Here is a 21,833-nt window from a genome sequence, read left to right as displayed (position 1 = left end):
CTTGAGGTTAGAATAACTGTTGCAATAGTCACTTTATATTGTTGCAGAGCTGACAGGTTCTCACATCTTTAGACATAAATAAAGATGCAGCTCATGTTTAACAAATTAACTATTATTTTGACCAGTAGCTGCCAATGTCAACAGGAATCATCAGTTGAAATAATTGTAATCTTATTGTTGAATTGTTATAGTGATCTGACTATATAGATCTCAAAACAAATGCAGAAAGACCTTTTATAACAAAGGCATATAATGCACTTAATTCGTGAGTATTCTCTTTCTAGAAGCCCTCAGTCACCATATTTCAACCTTTCAACTCAAGTTTGAATTCAAGTTCATTTTTCAGTTAATTTGTGCTGCCCAGCCTTGTACACAAACTTAACACGGCCCAGCATTCACTTCTCACTGGTGATATCAGTTGCTTTGATGTGACTGATACACAATACGTAGATGACATCATTTTGACAAGTTCCTTCTCCCTGATTTTGGCTCTGGGGGAAGTTAGTATTGCGTTTACTCTTGCTGCTTTTCTTTCCCTACGCTGCCCGTTGTCATGGCCTCCCGATCGGACGGCAACTGTAAATGACAGGAAGGCACGAGCGTGCACAGGACGTCCAGTGTGCACTCATATTCTACTTGCACCAACTCTATCCCCGTTGACCCTGGCACTTCACTTGACCTTCCCTTAAACTCTCTATGGGATCCCTCTGCACTACTGAATGATACTTGTATGATTTAATGAACCACGCTAGCCGGGGTCACCTAATTCCCAAATGTAATTCCCAGGCTGGAAACTCCCTGAATACTGCAGAGCTTTCAAAGTGACGTTGCCTGTAATTTTGCGGCTGCCGTGACAACATTAGTCCAACTTTAGACTCAGTAGTAGTGTCATAGCTAGCTCGTCCTAGCCTCTCCCGACTCGCCTGGCAATCGTGTAACCACACACCAGTGTTTATGTTCTTTAGGTTAACACGGTTATCTATGTATATGCAACCAGAGCCCTCAGCCTACATGGGCATTTGGCATAACATTGGTTCCCTCACTCTCCCTCTCTCCCTCTCTGTCTCCCTCTCTCCTTGCAGGGACTTGCCAGTATTTTCATTCCCTCTAGAGGCATTTCCGCACGCTAACAAAGAACCCGGCCTGTGTGATGAAACAGACAGGAAGTAGCTTTTGTACGACTGCAGTTCCAAAAGACCCGGGACAATGTGTAAAATGTAAATAAAAACACCACGTAGTGCCTTGTGAATGTCATAAATTTACACTATTGAATGTAAAGGACATATTGGACATAGTGAGACTGACCAATTTGTGCAAAAGTAATCACTCATCGCTTTTCAACATAGTATGAGGAATACATTTCAAATAGGTTAGGATAGGGCCACAAATGACAGTGTATACTGTAACTGTTACTCATACTTCTTGAAACAAAAACAAAATAGTTTTAGTATCAATTTGCTGAACATAAACAATACTGGCTTTTGATAATTGCCATTGCACAAAAAATAGTCAGATTTTCTCTTCTTAAGTGTGAATCTTCTCCAAACACTGACTGAGACTGAGAATTGGCTGTTGACTTCTCGATTGAAAAGACACAAGCTTATCATTGACATCGAAATAAAAAAATCCCAATTAGAGCTGTCGTGGAAACCGCAGTATTGCAATACCATGGTATGATCAATCACACTGCACAGGGGCTCAATGACTGCAGTTACTGCATTTGCATTTTAATGAGCACATGCCTGGTGCAATTTTACTATTCAAGTATGAACCAATTCATGTTTATGCGGCTCTAAGCTGCAGAGAGACTTTGGGAATATGTATCAAAGGACAGTGGTGAAAGAGGAAAAGGTACCTGCGCCCTTTTAAGAAGAGCCGGATCGGTGCAGGCAAATGTCCACGGGTGCTCTGTCCCACATGAGTTTAGTGCAGGACAGTGTATATAAAATAATAATAATAATAATAATAATAATAATAATAATAATAATAATAATAATAATAATAATAATAATAATAATAATAATAATAATAATAATAATAATATACGTTTGTAAGTCGTCTCTAAATCTACATGTAGTGAACACAAGTAGCTTTTTCTCATGTGCGGCTGTTGTGTATGTCGCTTTTTCGTGTACATTCCTAATTTACATGTAAAGTTACTGCAAGGGAAATTCTTTAACCATGAGAGCCATAATCTCGGTTAACATTTGATTAATTGCACAGCCTGGTTGTTTGTAATTATTTGAGATATATTGCTGCCACTGAAACATCCCATTCTCCACACCTCATATAGTGTTTACGTCCTGTTGTTACAGGCGCATGTGCACTGCTGACCCCTGCCAACAGTTAGGAACATGCAAATTTACTTTCTAGCTGGCAATTCAGGTTTGCCCCGGGCTCTTGTTTGCAGACGTGTCTACTGTAGCATGAGAACAGACCGACTCCGCATCCTATTCAGACAGACTTGCCCTCTGTTTGGCTCTAATTAACCACTATAATACCTAGCCTGTTGCATGGTTTAGACCCATTTTACGAGGCTTGTTAACCACTGGATTTGCGGAGACCTATTTCCTCTGTTACCCTTGCCAAAAGGAAGTGTGCGCCGTGTCCTGGGTCACTATTCTCTCCACTGTCTGGATTTTGGGAAAGCTAAAACAGGCCAATAATACGAGGAAATATGTCGTGTTTATGGAAATGTACAATGATGGAACAGTGAGATTAGATTGAGCATGATATAAAAATAAATGATTGCATTTGTGTTTTTTGTGCTCGAGGAAACATGGTCACATAATTGCAGATAGTCTTTGAAATCGTTTGTATGTTAGAACAATGCTCTTAACACATTGATTAAACCAGTAAGAACTAGCCTAATTTATGCAACCGATTTTTATACTTATTGTGTTTTGCTGTATCTTTAGGCTGAGCTATGACAAACTATCAGAATTAACCAGGGTTCGGAGCCCAAGTTGGAATGTATGATATAAGATGAACAACATGACAACTTTACCTATTAATTGTATGTATTTGTGAATGGTACTCTTGCCAACTGCATATACAAAACGCCCTTTGCTGACAGTTTTATAAAAAAGAAAATTGCGAAAATTGTCACTCATTTTGTTGTAGAACCAATATTGATTTTATGATGATAATTTTCGTCTATTTTTGGCAAGGGATTAAACAGCCCAATAAACTAAATCAGTTGTGTTTATATCCAAGCTGATATGAACATTGCCGCTGTCTCTGGCAATAAATAGCAATCATTAAAACTTTCGTCTGGCTATGTGTCTGCGAATTCACTTGCTCTCCCTGAAACACTTTGTTAGTTGGTGCTTTCCAGAAATACCTCCTATTTTTTTGTCAGGTCAAGGCTCACACGCAACATCATTTTTGCTGTCTCACTTGAGGTCGTGACATCGCTACCGCTACTCTGATTCAAAATGGAAAACGGAGCCAGCGAGTTCAGGGAGTATCTGACCACAGCGAGCTCTATGCGGGGTTGTTCTTATGCTCATGGCTCTGGTCCGGGTTTGACAGCCCTAGTGACACACGCTCATACTCATAAACAGGGATTTGGCGCGTTGGGAGAAAATAACCTTGATAATTACTGGGTGCGTATGGAGCTGCTCACCAGAGGAGTCAGAGAGGGAGGGAGAGAAAGGGGGGGGGGGGAGCCACATCTATTGGTGCATTCCTTCATGCTGTGTCATAGTAGTGCCGGAGACTTCCAAGGCGAGGCTGCAGCGGAGGGCCCCTGATGCAACGCTTAGGGCTGCGGACACTGTCTTTAAAGTTTAACAAGTCTGCGTGCTACATGTGGAAAGACTAAAGAGTAACAGAAAAGTCCAAGGAGCTGACGTACAGTAAATCAGCATGAAGATATGAACATAAGTCTACTTTGGAGCAGGCCGCTGACTGTTAGCTATATGTAAAAGTGTTAGGAGTTGGTGATTAGAGCTCGACTAATGAAATCTTAGTCGACTGAAGACATGCCCTACAGATCGATTAGTGGATTAAAAGCGGGTGTGGCAGAAGCTCTCAGAACTATTAGGTATCTCTGTATCAGACCCAAACTGCACACACAAGACTACACCTGCAGGAAAGTTTATCCAAATTGTCAGCTAACTCTTTCCAAATCTTTTCCTTTTTGCTGTTGTTTCATATATATTCTTATAATCTAAATCAAAAAATGAATACAGATTTTAGTTGACTAAGACTTCATCAGCCGATTAATCAACCAAACAACCCCGGATACTACAGCCCTGAAAAATGTAGTTCAAAATTGTCTTCTGAGCTGCATTCTTCTTTACAATCACTTCCAGCAAACTTGTATTAATCTTAACACGACACAAATGTTTTATTAGCCTTATTCGCCATATATTTAATCTTTAAACGTTAGCTACATGTGGAAACACTCATTGTTTATGTAAGTACTGTGTTTTGTAGCATTGCAAACCTCTTTAGGGAGAACCCTTATTGAACATTCCTGACCCGTGCCATACTTCTGAGAGGAAACATAAACTTGGAGACTTAATAAGAGTGTTCTCAGTCAGATTTGAAGCTCACTACTCCTACTCTTTGTCTGCCCTCGTCATTGGCCTCTCTGGTCTGGTTGAGTTGGCATGCTTACAGCAGCCGGAGCTGAAAGTCTGTGCTTGGCCCTGCGCCCGACTGCTCGCCCGTCATTCAGCTGGTTAAAGAGGCCTTGTTGAACCACTGCACTGTGCCTGGCTACTACGGACCCATTCAGGGACAGAACAGCCAGCTTCTGTCACCACCCTCCGTTCATACACCAACTCCCTACTGTAAATGACAAGATTTTGCTGGGTAAGCACCGTTTTTCCCCTAAGCAACCCCACGTAACCCGCTTGTTGGAGAGTTGGGTTTTGAGACGCTTCAGTCAAACGCGCCATGTGTCTTTGTACAAACACAAGCCGCGATCACATCTCAAATATGTTCACTGTCTCTGTTGTATGCTCGCCGCCTACGATGGGTGTAAAGACAAGCAGACTGATCCATTCCCCAAGGAATCGTACAACAACAGCGCAGCACAACAAAAAAGCCCCTTTGTGACTGGCAGAATGCTGGAAATCTCATATCCAGGACTTGTGAATAGAGTTGGTTTGCGCGAGGATAATTCTTGCTGTCTGCCAGTTTGTAAGCGCCCTTGGCTAATGGTTGGTCCTGTCACAGATGACCTCTTCTCCCTCATAGCCCCATAGTGACACACACAGAGAGGACATGCATGAGCGCCATGACTTCATCCGGCTTTCTCCTGTTGAGGCGCTCAATCCTGCTTCTTCCCTTTGTCATCTTGGACCTGTTTCTACCAAAGCAGGATTTATTGAACGACATCATTTTTGTGGTTCCAATCAAAATACTGCAAGTGGTAACCAAAATATGAACATCATACCTTGGAACATTCAGTGCTCCTCTATTATAGCATACTATTTTGTATTTTTATCTTATTCTCCAGAGTTTTTGTTGCTTGGCTCTGTTGCCATTGGTGATGTGTGATACCCATGATGTCTATGTCGACACAATACCAAGTAATAAAATTCAAGCTTCTCTTATAAATCAGTACATTTTGTTTTCCTCCCTAGAAAGAGTATTGTGAAAGCAGAACTTTAAGACACAAATCATACTGTTGAGCACTTTTTTCCACCAAATTTTAACATTTTTTACATTTTGTCACTTGCGAACTTGTACAAAAGAGCCGTGTGTTTGGTTGAGAGCTGATTGGCCGTCTTTAGGTGGCCCTTCCTGCTCTGAAAAAGGTGTTCTTAAGCTGTACTAGTGGCCAACATTTCAAAATGTTTATGAAAGCCAAGAACTAATTAGATAGATTCAAATACTTACTTCATCCTTTCAATTTCAGGTACCTCAGATTTAATACAATACAGATCTCAAACTTACATCCATAAGATTATAAGGAAAGGGTGTTGACCTGACTGAACTGCACATTTTAAAATGAATGACAGATTTATTGTTTTGGTAACAGGTCACCCAACCCGATTTTTTTATTGGTAGACATAAAAGTTTTCCAGACATACTGTTGCTTTGACGTTGTATTGGTCCTTGTGACTTGCTCGTTAATACAAGAATATCTTTGGTAGGCAGAAAGAGAGAATCAAGTCAACATTTTTTCCACAAACAAAGCTTGTTTTGTTCTTGTGAGAAACAGTCACATACCGAGAAGAAAAACTCCAAATGCTGCACAGTTTTTCCCAAGTAACCTCTAACACAGCAATCTCTTTGTTTCAACTTTCAACATCTCATGGCCCAACCAAATCCCGCCAACCAAAACCATTCTTTTGTGATGTGTTAAAAGCGTTCTCTCTCTCCCCTCTCCCACATTTTCATTTAGCGTCTGCGGCCCTAGCATCTCCCTGCTATGATTAGCGCGGGTGTTTTTTCCCCAGCCAGTGTAATATCTGGAGCCTCCTGTGTCCTTGGAAAGCAGCCTAATAAGCTGAGACACACACTGCCGTCTCTGCTCACCACAGGCCTATTCTCCAGTGTCACCCGCCGCACAGAGAGGTAAACAAAGAGCGCCACACACATACCCACCCGCTAACCTGCCACGCAGCACTGCAAAAGGGATATCCGTATTAGTTTGAATGACTTCAGTTTAGATGGATTGACCTAGTCCCATTAGACCTACATTCTTTAGCTTTTTAACATATTTGTAGTGTTTTTTATGTATTATTTCCTATTTCAGGCAGTTGATGTATCACTGGTGCAATAAAACCTCAGATTTTTGTGACAATTTGTACTTCTTGACACAATCATCCACTTTTTCTGTGAATGGAGCGGTCATAACAAAAGTATGTGCCTCAGTGCAGGTTTGACAGCAACCCACTGGTCTGAGGGCGAGTGCTTAAAGACTGTGCCACTCAGAATCCAGATTGTTTTGGTTAAAGTAAGATACACATTGATTCGGGCTGCAATAAACTATTATTTTAGTAGTAGACAAGTCAACGATGATTTTTTCCAGCTAATCAAAACTGTAAATTTTGATTTTCAATACAAATTTTTACCAATAAAGGTTGAAATATGTTGACTGAAGACTTCTAGACGACATTTTGATCTAATTACGCCTCTGACTTTGCTATAAAAAGGTTTGTGTATGTGTTAACAGCTCTGTATAGTCCAGATAATACAATTACAATTATTTTTTTCTATAGTCGGCGAGACACGATTAGTTGATTCATTATTGCCGCCCTGTGTTGATAGAACTACAGTCAAACCCATTCATTTCAGGACTTTCATTTCAAGAAGAGCAGATTTGATGCTTTTTCTGCAGTATAATAAACCTGCATACCGGCCCGTAGAGGACCACATTGACGCTACCCGCTAACGTTGACCTTCCGCGTGCCAATCACAACAAATCTGCTCCCTCCGATTTGAATATGGCGCAGGAAAACAGTGCAAATTGAAAGCAGAAATCCCCCCGGTGCGAGGCAAGATGAGCCCCTGCATAAATTATTCACATGGCAGCCTCTTTTGCCGCACGATTCTCTCGCCTTCTGCTACGTTTAATGGCATCTGTGAGGACGCCCATTGGAGATTAATCCAGATGTAGGGAGTGTGCGCTCATATTTGCGCTGGGGTTCGCCTCTGTGTGGTTGGCCCGCTCACCCTTCTCCTCGTGCATCCCGTTGTGTCGTGTGATGGGGAAACAAAGCCTCAACAGGGGAATTTATTTCTTCTCCGGAGAGCGCTGTAAATAAACAACTAGTGAATCAATGCAAGCATTTGTTTTATTTTTTTCTTGTCTGATCATTCCGCCTGTGTGTCGTCAGGCGCGGGGACAGCGCAGACGAGGCGGCCATATTTCCTCCCAGTGAGAGTGAGAAGACGTGCTGCACCAGCCTCATGTTTCATTATGGAGAATTAGTGCATTAGCATAAGGCCTTTGTATCGCTCGTGGTAGTGTATACAGTATCACGCTCCTCCTTTCCACTAGAGTAGTTTGACACGGGGAGGGTCAGTAAGCGGTTTCCCTTTTCAAAGAGCGGTCAACAAAAAGGATATCGCTTTAGGGACTTCTCGGGCTCTGGATCCAAGTGTGTGGTCTGTTTTTGAAAAAGTGCATGAGGGTGACAAAAGTTCAAATTTACTCAAACAACAAAAGCAAAAAGTCAACAAAAGCCAAGTGATCATCAAATAATAGAAATAGAGATAGACCAATATATTGACCAACTGATATCTTGGGTCGATATTTGGACTCTGCTGCCTAAAGAATACACACAAACCTATATTTGAACTCTTTAATATGAAGAGAACGCTACTCAAAACATGACTACACTGCTCTTTGTAGTAAAAAAGTGCTTTTTGGGAGTTTGTAGTAAATTAAAAGGACATAATTTCACATATCAGCCCAAAAATATCGACAGAGCTTATCGGCCACCGATTGCTCTGGATACTAAACAATCGGCATCGGCCATTGAGGTTAAAAAAAAGGTACCAAAAGTAGTCTGCTGTATTTTTTTTTTATTACATTTTTAAACAAGGAGGGAGTATTGTGCATGTTTTATTCTAAGATTACTTATATTTAAATTTAGATTACTTTACTTTGCCATTTAAATTTTAGGATGTGCTCTTCCAAAGCACGTTGTAAGATCCTCAAGTGTAATCGAGCCCATGTTAGAGAGTTACTTCACTAATATTTAACTCCATAGATATATTGAAATAGGGCTGCTGGTTATGATGTGCGTTAATTAAGAAAAAGGAGCAGAAAAGAACATTTACTGCCCAGTGATATACATTATTAATCCCGGTGTACTAACTTGACTCCAAGGCTAGTGCAGTGATGAATACATAGTCCTCTATAGCCATTGAGTGAATGTGTACTCATATTAATAGAATAACCACTGCATAAAAGGCTCACAGGATACGCCAGTGCTAAGCTGGTTTCAATACAGCTTAATTAGGAAATGGCACAGGTTTTACAGACTATTCCTGTATTATTGTATTATACTGATTTGGTTAGACTAAAGCTAATTAAACTATTTCTGACACTGTACAAAATATTAGTCTGTTAAAGATACACTATGTAATTTTTCTGGTGGAGAGTTTGCCACTGTTTCCATGACGATGTTATGCTTTCTGAACATCCGGGTCATAGATGTCAGTTCGCACGTAGCTGGTTAGCCTCCATGATGTCTCTTAAACTCTTAATATTTAAATTTTTCAAAAAATCTGTGGGAAAAATGTCTGGAAAATGTACATCTGATAAAAATACAAGATAGATATGTTACACACCATACTGTGGAACATTCAAGGCAAAGCAATAACATCTGTAATGACACAAGCAGTAACCACAAAAGTTACATATTGCATCTTTAAAATGTATAGGTTCTCCTAAGAATATATAGTTATTTTTAAGTGTTATGTATTAAGTATTGATCACAGTATAACTCTCCTCTGTGTTTTTTAAGTGTTTTAATGGAGGATTGCAAATGAGCTAAAACTCTATCTGAATACAAATTACCTGAATATCTGATCCCATGTCACACATTTTGCTTGAATGTGTCAGATTTGTCATTTTCACAGCTAAAGGTGTTGGCTAATTTACCTCATTATTGATTGTGAATATTAATTTGACAAGTTATCATCAAAAATCATCTGCTAATTCTGACAGCCGTATGAGCCGATGTCATTTGTCATCTGCTTTACCTGTCAATGACCAAACATTTCAAGAGATGTTCAAATAAATACAGCGTGTTGTTTTTGAGACACTGTCAGTTAGCTGTCGTAACTGGGCTGTCAATTCAGCATGACGTCCTCTAATAATTGGTCTTGCCTTTTATCTAGCTTGTTTATACTTTGATTGTTTGCAAATTTGGGGTCAAATTTGTACAAGTGCAACTCAATAAAGTTAAAAATATTGCAGTCATCTGATATTTTGTGTTTAGTTCGGGGTTGACATCTTTGTTTGTCTTTGTGTTTAATGTGTTGTTATGAATACATCTACTTTTATATGTGACACTGGGCTGCAGTGCCGACGACTTTATGTGGAGGTTTTATTGTCAGTTCCTGGTCAGTAGAGCTGAAACGATTAATCGAGCAATTTGATTATTAAAAAGCAATAATTCTTATTTTATTGCCACAATAATTTGTTTAATTATTATAATTAGTTAAAACCATATGAAACTGAACCATTATGGTGCTTGTTTCCATACGAAACATGTTTTCGCACAGATGCTGCACAGCGACAGTGAAAAGAGCAGGATATTTTAGATCCACAAGTGAGTTTAAGGAGCGGAGTTTAGTTGCGTGCGAGAGCATGGAGGACCGCGATGATGAAAACAAACTAGTTCACTAAAAGACCGTGATGATAGGTGAAGACATGGAGGCCAAAGTGAACGGCACGCGGAGCTAACACTGGAAAATGACTCCACCCCAGAGCTACAGACAGAGCACAGAGCTCAAAGCACCACATTATAAACACATGTAGATGTTTAACTCTTATCTTAGCTAAGGTGATGGGACATAAAACTTTATTTTCTATGAAATTAATTCCTTGAAACTAACTGTAGTTCACATTTAATGTGGCCTGTTCACATTACAGTCCGTTAACAAGTAAATTGGTAATAAATATTCTAGGGACATGTTTGTCTGGTGTATTATGGTGAAATGTTTCTGTTTTGGGGATATATTGATTTTGATTATTGTCAGTTCCAACAGAAAAATGATTTCTTTATAGAAGGTAAAAAAAATGTATAGTTTAAGTGATTATTAAAATAATCGTTAGCTGCAGCCCTGCTGGTCAGGTCGGAGACTTGACACTGCTGTTGTTTTGCTCTTGTTTTGGAGCGGGTTACAGTCCACAGTAGCTGTTTTGTTCAGAAAATAAACAACCAGAAGAACTTTGGCATGTTTCCTCACACCGATGACTTACAGGCATCGGTGGAAACAGTAGAAGATGTTGTAGCTGATGTTGTAGAATAAACTGAAGTAGTTTGAGTGTAAGAAGACGCACGAGGCTGACTTTTATTCTGTTGTAGGGAGTATTATACCTCTGATGATGAAGGGCATGATTACAAATAATAATTCTATTTTGACATGTGCATTACAATGTTAATGAAATCTGAATTCAAATTCTGAGTATCCCTCCCCTCCAGTGAAGTGACCCCTTAAAGTATCATATCAACCGTCATTTCCCTTAATTGCAGTCTTGTGGGTTGCTGTACCCTGATGAGCGATGCGCTGCTCCCCGAAAATATGAGGGGTGTTGCTTGTATTAGGCACGGTTCAGCGCCTAACAGGAACACGGAATAATGGTCGGAAGATTCGCCAGATTCCCGGGAATAAAAGGTAACCTCCCAGCGTGTAGAGCCTGATTAGGAGCAATCACTCACTAATGCTGCCACTGGAAACATGACTGCACATAAGAGCTTTTAATGAACACTGGTTTACCATGGCTTCCTTTGTGCTCAAGTACCCTTTTTCTGCATCCCATATCCAAGTGTAAAATTACAATATCAGATCATAGTTAGTTAATTAAACCCCTATGACTAATTAAATTCAACGGAAAAATGAATAAATCATGCATTTAGCTTGCTAGTGTAGTGTTAATAATAATTAAATACAGGGCATGTTGCTGCCATTTACGATATGTGGTTTCTTTCACCATACAGTACACATAGATGTATTTTTAAACCTCCATCATCTTAATGTTCTCTTCATATATATATGTTTCTTCATTTATATATATTTTTTCATTCTGTACGTGGAGTTTTCTGAGGGTTCATTTTACAAACCTCGCCTCTCACTTAAACCTCCACCCTCAACAGGAAGTAGAAACCAATCAGCAAGCCTTCAACATGCTGTCTCCTGCCCTAAAAGTCACAGTATGTAACTTTTTAGCAAAAAAAAAGGAAAACTAATAAAATCACATATTTTATTATTTTTATTGCACTGAAAATGATAAAAACATGCATTCTTACACTGAGCGGGATTGCATTTCCTCAAACCTTAATTGACCTGGAGAAGGGCCTCCTCCTGCTTGTTGCCATGGAAATGTTGTTCATTTAGCTATGAACTTCTGCCCTATGGTATAAAATGCAAACTCCATGGAGAATGTTCCAAAGTATGGTTTTCTATTTCCATAGACACCTCCAGAAAGTTACAAATTGTACCTTTTCACCTATTTTGCAATTTATTTCTTTATTTTTGCTCCTGTTATCAATTAATTGAAATGTTGTTCTAACCACTAGAGGTGATCAAGACTCGTTTAAAAATAAAAGCATACCGCCCCTTTAAGATACATTTTTTTGGTTGGAAGTGTCTTGCAGAATATTAATGAAAATCAGTGGGAGTATGGAAATAGGCGCAGTATTGAAACAAGCGTGCAAAGTAGGCTACTGCATTAATAGTCAGCGAGTGGTCGGCCCATTAGGGGATGTGCACGTTGTAGAAGCGAAGCCGGAAGCGCGGAGACATATCCCTGTGAGCCTGGTGCGTTCAAAGACTCGGAAGAAAGGAGGAAATCAACTTGCATTTGTCACTGAGAGATTTTATATTTTGCTGGGATTAAACTTGTACGTTGTATCTGCCAGCACTTGTTATATGGCACTGATCTGTCACATTGCTTTATTATATCCCCATAAATGACGCCACCTAAGTCTTGTTTTTTCCCCCTATCGTTGTATTCTGTCACTGTCCCTGATGTACTTTGCTTTGTGTTGTTTTTCATTGCAGGAGTGCTATGATTGATGAGGATTAGGAAGCGGATTTGGACCTAATAGGAAAACACAGCAACGGTAAGGCATCTGATTTATCACCCATTGCATCCAATGATTTAAGTAGCAGCTTATGTAGTGATATGGGTATGCTACAATGCTGTGTGCACGTTGATAAGGCTGGATAAGAGACTGCGGGTCAGGTTTAGTGTCAGGTAATAAAGATGTACAAAAGCATTAGTGTTCACAGATATCTTTTATGTGCATTTTATGATGTCAAATGTTTTTGTTATTATTAAAGGGCCTATATTACATTGTTTTCTGATCTATGTTATAGCTATATTATTTCCACATCAAAAAACATGCCTGGAGTTGTGTTATGTTTCTTTCACGCATGTTTAAAACACAAATCTTGCATATTTAGAGTTTTTCACTCAAACAGAACAAAACTCCACCTTGTTCCACCTTGTGATGTCATGTGGTAATACAAGAAGTGCTCCACTGTGTTTGTAAACTCCAGACACCTTCACTAGAATCATTTGGATGATTCCAGCCCTGGAACTAAAGACAAAAGGAGCTGTTAACTTGAAAATGGCCACTACATGACATCACAAGGTGAAACAGAGCATTTTGACCTTTGCAGGTATAGACTGACTAATAATAAAGGGTTCAAACATGTGTGAATGAAACAAAACACAACTCCAGGGATGTTTTTCAGGAGGTAACGACATTATAACATATCTTACAGCTCACAAGAGTCAAATTTGCATAATATAGGACTTTTAAACACTTTGATAGTTGAAATGGAAGTGTTAGATTGCGAAATCCACAAAAATATTCACAAACTATAGATGTTAGATATGTAAACGGAAACCAAAATTGTGTCGCAAATGGTTACTCAAAAATGAATAATTTGTTCTGTTATTGACCTTCGTCTGCCCCGCCCACTTTTGCCGTAAATAGATGAGGGCTTTCTTTGTGGTGGCACTTCCAGTTAATTGGGAATTACATGGATAATTTGAGAAAAATTGTGCCTCTAAAATCTGATATAAAGTACTGTTAGGGTGATTTGTGTAAAATGTTCCATGTTCATGTGCACCATATCAACACACATTCTCTGGGAGGCTTTCGAGTCCTTATAGAACTTAATTTCGGTCAAGATCAGCAACCCCATGCAAAATAACACAACCCAAACAACGACGGCGGCGCTCTCGGCAACTTCAGGAATAAGATGAATAGGCAGTTGTTATGTCATTGGTTAGTGGCTACATGCTAAAAGCTAAACGCCTCTATATTAACTTGTCACCAGAAGCAGATTTTGATGTGATTAAGGCGCTAACCACCACATCGCTTTGCTATTGTTTGGAAGCAATTTCATTTAACCACATTGTGAACTCAAGCACTTAACTGGTTGTAGCCTGCTTCCTTTTTAACATCATCGGGAAAGACTATTACTCTCATCAAAATATATGCACATTTAAATTGAGTTATTGTTTTATAAATGCAAATAAGCCCTATGTATTCATCTTGTATTGTTTTTATTTGTGCTATTTTGAATTATAAACTGTTGGTAGCTTGTAAACTTAGCAGTAAATGTCCAGCATGTGGTCTATATCTCCGCCGCTCTCAATGAACCTACTGTACAAAAATAATAGGGAAAAGAATAACCAGTTTCACGTGTAAATATTTTTTGGATATGCTGAAAATGATACAAGCCTGTGTCCTATTGTTGTACATGAGATACTGGCACACAGTCGCTCCCAAACATGCTGGATTAATCCTCATCCGGCTCTGTTTTGCCCAAAGCATATGGGTCGCATGACGTCTTACACAACCGGCATTGTGATTGTGCGGGCAAAGGCATTTCCTCCTCGCATGGCAGGCAGCTGGCTCTTGTCAGGTAACACCGCGTTCAGTCACTGGAGCAAAACATGTTTGGATGCCAAGTCATTGTGCACTTCACTGTATCTGTTACCCCTCAGATGTGGTCGATTTTCGGGGTTGAAAAAATCCTGTTTGAAGGATGTTTACAAAAGTCCTTCCACGCACATATGCATGCTTCAGCGATGATACCCGGCGCTTTTCGCTTCAAGCTGTCCCCAGGGTGTGAAACCTGAATAGCAGCGTTAGCAGACTTGGACCAATGGCGGGTTACCATGTATGACTATTGATCGGCCTCTATCAATAGCAATATCCATCTCCAAGAGCACGACAACGGCTAATCCCCATCCTCCACTCATTTGTCTTTCTTTGCAAAAACGTGAGAAGAAAGGCCTGTGTTTGATGCCTGGATACTGTGTCTTCAATTATCCTTTCAGCGCAGGCCAGTGTTATGTATTCAGCTATCCAGCGAGCGGCATGAATATTAAGTGTTCATTTACGTCTTGGCAGGGAAAAGCAGGCCATCAATCGTCATCAGTATTAAAGCACCTTTGACTGACATGATGGAAAATGTAATCAGGGCGAATGAGGATGCGAGGAAACATCAAAAGGAAAGGTCGGACATATTGTCACACGTGAGATTCTGGTTAAAAAGGCTCAGTGTCCTTTTCGCTTTTGTTTTCTGAGCAAGTGCAAAGTGTCGACGGCGTAGTTTGTATACATGCAAAACTGCATCAAAGCACTGGAAGGTGAATCATTTTTGGTGGCATCTGCACATTCTGCAATATGCTAATGAGCGAGCCTGCAAAAGCCAGATTGCCAGGAGAGAGAGAGAGAGAGATGGAGAGAGAGAAAGAGAGAGAGATGGAAAGAGGAGGAGAAGGAGAAAGAAAAAAACGTCTGGGGGGAGGGAGGGCGCAGAGTGGAGAAGAGAGGAACAGACGGAGGCTGGTGTAAATTATGGATGCAACCTGCGATTTCCAAGAGAAAAAGAAAGGCACAGAAACCTCAAGTCATGCATATCAGATTACGCATTTACCACGTTCCCTTCTCATGGTCCGTGAGCAAACTCATATAGGATCTGGCCCGGGTCTGACAGACAGGGATGGGAGAGGGAGCACTTTTGGCCTGATGTCGTCCTGTGTAGGGTTGCGTTGTGCTGTCAAGCGTTCTCTCTAGTTCACATGAAGTGCGTGTACAGCGGCTCTGATGACTGTCACTGCACTGCTTTGGTGTTCCCAGAGATGCGCCTTTTACGCATCATTTCAAGTACACTGTGCTGCCTTTCATTTGAAATCACACACTCTATATGTAGATTATCTGTAGGTTTAATCTATTGATTTATCAACACCAGATGGCACAGCATAAGCATATATCCCCAAAGAGGCAGCACACAATTTTGTCCTGCTTAGAGATCCTGCACCTGCTCATGCATATTAACCATACCAGTGAGTTTTACACAGGCAGGGAAGTAATATATTGCATTGAGAAACATTGTTTTTTATAACTTTTCCACCGGGTACAAGGTTTCCTCATTAGTTTGTAGTTGTTATGGCAGTTTTGTACCTTTTTGATGCTATGATGCTATTTTTGTACTGTGCACTATGCATGTGCCTGTAGATACTGTAGATAAAAACTGTACAAAAAAGAACAGTACAAAAAATAGAAAGGATCCTTTGGCAAATCCTCAACAAAAAAATCTTATTCTTAATTTTTTCTTACTTTAGATTTTATTAGTTGTGTACAGTGTGTTATGTCAAAATGGGCCTCATTTTTAAATTAACACCATGTCATTTCCAGCTTGATTCCATGGAAATAGAAAGTTAAAATTAAGTTAAAACCATAAAGTTAAAATTAAGTTAAAACCATAGTTTGGAACATTCTCCATGGAGATAGTTAAATTTTATGCCTTCCTGTGGAATATTATAGACAACTTTTCCAGGCCAAATAAGTGTCAGTTTTGTGGAGATGTAAAACCGCTCAAAAACAAACAAAAACATGCGTGTCTATTTTTTGACTAAAGTCTTACATGTTTGAGCTTTAACCATCAGACAGTACCGATGTGACCCTACACTTTATTATTTTCAATGTGGATGCACGGATGCCATGTGACTTCAGAAGGGCCTCCACGTACTTTCAAAGTGTTTCATATCTTTAATGCACCATACTGATCCAAAAAAACTGCATAAATCTTAAACAAAATATTACCCCTGTGTTCCACCATTTAACATTGAAATAATGCTGAGACATTTTCCTCATGTAAAAATATTGCCCTCATTACATTTTATCTGTGCGCAGCATGTAAAAGTGCATGTGTGCGTCCCACCCTTGTGTGCCAGTCCCTTAACAGCCTGTGTGAATAATGGATCCATTCTTGAGCCATGTCTGTGACAGGAGCCTGTGCCGTGCTGTGGTTTTCCCCCATACCAGAGGTGGAGAGGGGGGAGGAGACAAGAGAAGTAGGGCCGGTGGTCTGGAAATAGCTCTTTGCCGGGGCTACGAGCACCTTAAGTGGGCCTCTGTGCCAACCTCACCTTCCTTTAGCACGACAAAAGTACATCTCTGGCTTCTAAACTTGGCCTTTTCTCTTACCCCTATTTCCTTGGAAGTGGTTAAAGGGGACAAGCTCTATTACAGTGTTTTACTTTTAATTTAAATTATGTCAGAAATGCGTAAAATGTAATTTGCACTAGATTCTTGCAATGAGTGACCAGTGTAGCACCCAGGGACCCTTCTCCAGTTCTCAGGGCAGGAGTACCAAGCTGGAGGTTTAGACTTTTGTGCACTTTCCATTCGACCGGCTTGGTTACGGAATCACTAAAAATCAGGAGCATGGCTATCAACATAACACGAACAGATAGATGATTCATTAAAAAGTTGAAGGCACAGTATGTGATTTTTACAGCCTTAAAAACATGAAAGACATAATTCCTCACTTGCCTCATACATTCCGACCATGCAAACTATTCAACACGACGGGTATGTAAGTGCGTTTCAAGACATTCAGAGACCAGTGCTGAGTTTTGGCATCACGGTAAAGCTAACAACAACCAGCAACGGTGCACTTACTCATTATTAGACGATAAAAGTGTTGCTGCTTACACAATATATCAGACAAATGTTGCTCAAATACATGGGGAATGCATGGGGACCTTTAAGTGCTGAATTATTTAAAGAGCAGGACTGTTGCTTTCATAAAGACTTGACTGGAGAACTGTTCAAAAATCTAATTACGTAAAGACTTTTCCATTAATATTTTGGGGGTCAATTTAACTTAACGTTGACATCTGCTTTAAATTTGCTTTCATTCACTCTTGCCTGTTCACGCAATCACTTTAAACGTCAAGAAAATGCAGAAGACCAAAGACTTTTTTTTTCTTGAAGAATTGGACACCATGCGAAAGCCTCCACGCAAACAGAAACTTTGAAGCCCGCATGTAGATGTGTGTAAATGTGCAAAGTAGGTCATTTATTTGGAACGGGGACAGGCGTACAGACAGAGTGTGTGCCTCTCTACTCTGGAGCGCAGACTAGAGCCGGGAATCATAGTAGGATTTGGTGCGAAAGGGATTTACAACGTCCTGCAATATTTTGTTTAAATATGTCAAATGCCGCGCCATATCACCAGAAAGTGCGTCAGTGGGTTTTTGAAGGTGAAAATGGCCGTGGTCAATCCAGCGACAGCATCAGTAACCACAAGCAGAGATAGCAGCCTAAAAATCAGACTAAATCAGATTACCAAACAAACAGTTAAGAGGATTATTCCTGATCTCTCCCTCTTTTCCCCCTCCATCAGACGGACATTAAATCTGCAATCTATAAAATCCCTTCAAATGATTTTCTCTTTGGCTTCTTTCGTTTTGCGTACACAGATATTTGGAGTCCGGCTCTTCCTGCCCTGACTGAACTGTGGCCTTTTGTCCTGCCTTCAAGCTTCCAGAAATTGCTTAGAGTCAGTGCAGTTACAAGTGGAGAAATGTTGGATCATTGCTTGTGTTGGATCACAAACTATTAGAACATATTTAAACAGACTGGCAAAATCAGAAACAGATAATACGTTCCATTGCTGTAGAGATAGAGAGTAGAGGTATTCAGCTAAACATTGCAACACATAATGGTGTATTTGGCAATGATACATATTACATACCACTTGCTAATAGTAATTGACTGTTGTTTGATTGCAAATGTGCACAATTTTGGGAAAAAAACACTTTGCTTAAAGGTACAGTCTGCAACTTTCTGGAGGTGGCACATTACCTGCATGGAAATAGATCATTTTCCGTGGAGATGAATCAGTTTTATGCTATTCTGTGGATTATTATAGCCAAAGGAACAATATTTTCATGGAAACAAGCAGGAGGAGGCTGTCCTTTAGGTCCAATAAGAGGTTTGTGGAGATGCAAGCCCACTCATAGTAAGGACGCATGTTTTCAATGTAATAAAAACAAAAAAACATGTGGCTAAAGAGTCACTTTGGCTTTAACAGATGAAAAATGAAATATAAAAGTAGGTCTGCAACTTCTCACATGCACGCCATTTTGTATTTAACATAATATAAATACCACAAAATCAACCACTGCAATCTTGCTGTTATCCATGAGATGCGTGTTAGTGTTCTATTGTTCATCTTTAAGACCAAACAATTAAACAAATAAAAGATTTTTGACCAACCTAGCGTAAGTTTCCATTTAGCTTGTTCATAAATTCATTCATAAATTAAGTTAAAGTTTAAGCCCTTTTCTCTGTTAAATGTTGATCAAGTAGGCAGAACACTGTAAGTCAGTATGCGCTCTAAGCTGAGTATTTAAATGAAGCCCAGTACACACACATATAAATTGCACAAGTGTATCATAGCCTAGTTGCTTTAAAAATACCTGCTCTTGCTACAACACGGACTTCACCCCATCAGTCTCTTCAGTGCTGGCATTAAGTCCCATAATATCTAATAATGTGCTGCCTCTCGCTGTTACGAACAAAACTGCACTGAGAATTGCCTGTGGCTCTTTGTCACTACAGCACTGGGGACAGACCTAATTAATAGCAAAAGCACTGTATGAAAACCTACGAGTATATGTACCTTAGCTTGGTTTTTAATGTCTACCACCTAATCCTGTGCGAGATTGTTGGTTTACACAGAATCACTGGCAGCACATTATGTTCTGGAGAAGACTGTAGATTAATTTGGTTAATATTTCATAAAGCTTTACAAAGGCAGAGGGCATTTGGGGCTTTTCAGATTATTTGTTCTCAGCCAATATTACGCAGCACGGTTGAGCTGCTGAGCTAGTACGACGGCAGTACAATGAAACAACGGCTCCAATAAGGCACTTGGCGTTAAAGTGTTTGCCCGTGATAGTCTTGTTGGTGAAATAGGAGACTTTCTGATATTGGTTCGACACAGAAGCGATTGAAAAGGTTTGTTGTGCTGTGGTGGTATCGCGCGCCGGAGAGCTGATAGCTACCAATATCCTCCTCACACACACTGCTTAGATAACAGCTGATTCATATTGAAACCAGTTACGGCAAAGGACAATGCGCCAAAGTGTCTCAATAGCTCCAGTCCGCTCCTCCACTCCTGCCAGTGCTGCAAAAGATGTCTGTATTTGTTAAAATGACTTGAATCCATGTGTAGACATTTCAAGATTCCTTTAACTGATATTATTTAAATGTGCACTATGTAACTTTTCTGGTGGAGAGTCCAGTACCTGCTTGTCTGATGTTAACGTCCAACGCTGTAAAGTATGGCATTTAACTCATCGGTCTCGCATTTATTCTGTTACGGGGTTTATTATTGGTCAAAAGCGCCTTATAAACCATGTGTCCTTACTGTAGGCGAGTTCGCCTTTCCACAGATCTGACCTGCAACTTAATCTGTAGGTAAAGCAACAACTTTCCCAGACCTTTCACCAGAAAAGATACACTATCCACCTTTAATCCGATTATTTCCGTGCCATTTTTACATTTTGTGAGTACAGGAAACAGAAAATACCCTAAAAACCCCAAACATATGCACAATAGGTAAAATTCTCCAGATAAAGTAGACCCGACCAAGTTTAGTTAATGTTGGTACAGCGTGTAAATGTGCCAGAGTTAGCCATGCAAGCTCATTTTCATCCGTAGTCCCATTGACAGATTCATGGTGAGACAGAAAACAGGACATAGGCACAAAACATTCAGTCCATACACAGGACAAGGACATTAATGATCAGTGAAATACAAAATGTGGACATATTACTAATATTAGAGCATGCTAAAACGCAAGGGAAGTGTATTTGTATAGCACAAATCATACACAAAATAATTCAAAGTGCTTAAGAACGACAATACAACAAATCACAACATAAATAATCAAAAATAATTATCATAAAAGGAACATTAAAGGAGAAAAGTGCAGAATAAAACCCTTTCAGTCATATACACAGCTAAACAGAACCAATTTGAACTTAGATTTAAACATTGTCAAAGTAGAGACGCACACACACAATACACAGACTAAGGGCAATAAACAAAAATCACAATCACAGCACGATAAAGACATTTGTTAAGAAGTTAAAACACAGATAAATTAGTTCATATCATACTCACCTGTCTGACTGTTGAAGTCTTGCTTAAGATCTGAAGATGGCTCCAATGCTCCTGACAGGTTGCCCCAGCGGCGTTGAAGAATGGGTCAAGCGTATGACAAATTTCACTTCGTGGTCTTTACAGTATTCTCTGGCCTCAATGATAAAAAATATGAACTCACTGGAACATCATTTTTTGTTATGCTAAGAAAACAATTCAATCAAGATCTGGAGACAACTCTAATAAGTCAATAAATCTGAAGTCAGAACAATTCAAATCATTCATAATATCAGATTTTTGTCTCCATTTCAGCAGTGTGTGTGTGTGTGTGTGTGTGTGTGTGTGTGTGTGTGCTTGTGTGTTTCTCTTCCCTTTTCCCTCCTCCTCTCCTCTCTCCCTAATAGAGCCGTACATTGTAACCAACAAGACCGTAATCAGCACAAACCTAATCAAATCATTGTTCCAACCAGCTTCCATAGAACACATGGTGCATCCGGAGCGCTCCTGTTACCTAGCAGGCGCTGTGTGAAATGTCAGCGGAGAATATAGACTTAATTCTGAAAATGTCACTGACAGTGTACTAGCTTAGCGCTGGGATATCTCCTCTTATGTTTTTATCGCAGGTTAGCAGATGTGTTACATTATTGTTGATAAGGTGAGCGAAGTGGAGACTGCGTTAACCAGGGCCAGTACATAGATAAG

At 39.9% G+C, this 21,833-nt stretch overlaps 1 protein-coding gene across 2 annotated transcripts in view; it reads left to right on the top strand.

Annotated features, from left to right (window-relative positions):
* Window positions 1-21,833, top strand: part of zmiz1a (zinc finger, MIZ-type containing 1a) — a 169,656-nt gene that overhangs the window by 47,850 nt on the left and 99,973 nt on the right. For both annotated transcript variants that reach the window (XM_033979147.2, XM_033979146.2), the window contains exon 3: window positions 12,706-12,767. The gene's annotated coding sequence lies outside the window, so the exon portion shown is untranslated. The remainder of the gene's footprint in view (window positions 1-12,705; window positions 12,768-21,833) is intronic.

This window comes from Periophthalmus magnuspinnatus, chromosome 15, assembly GCF_009829125.3.
Source record: "Periophthalmus magnuspinnatus isolate fPerMag1 chromosome 15, fPerMag1.2.pri, whole genome shotgun sequence".
NCBI classification, from domain to species: domain Eukaryota; kingdom Metazoa; phylum Chordata; class Actinopteri; order Gobiiformes; family Gobiidae; genus Periophthalmus; species Periophthalmus magnuspinnatus.
The sequence above is the reverse complement of the archived record's forward strand: the minus strand, read 5'-3'. Positions and strand labels throughout refer to the sequence as shown.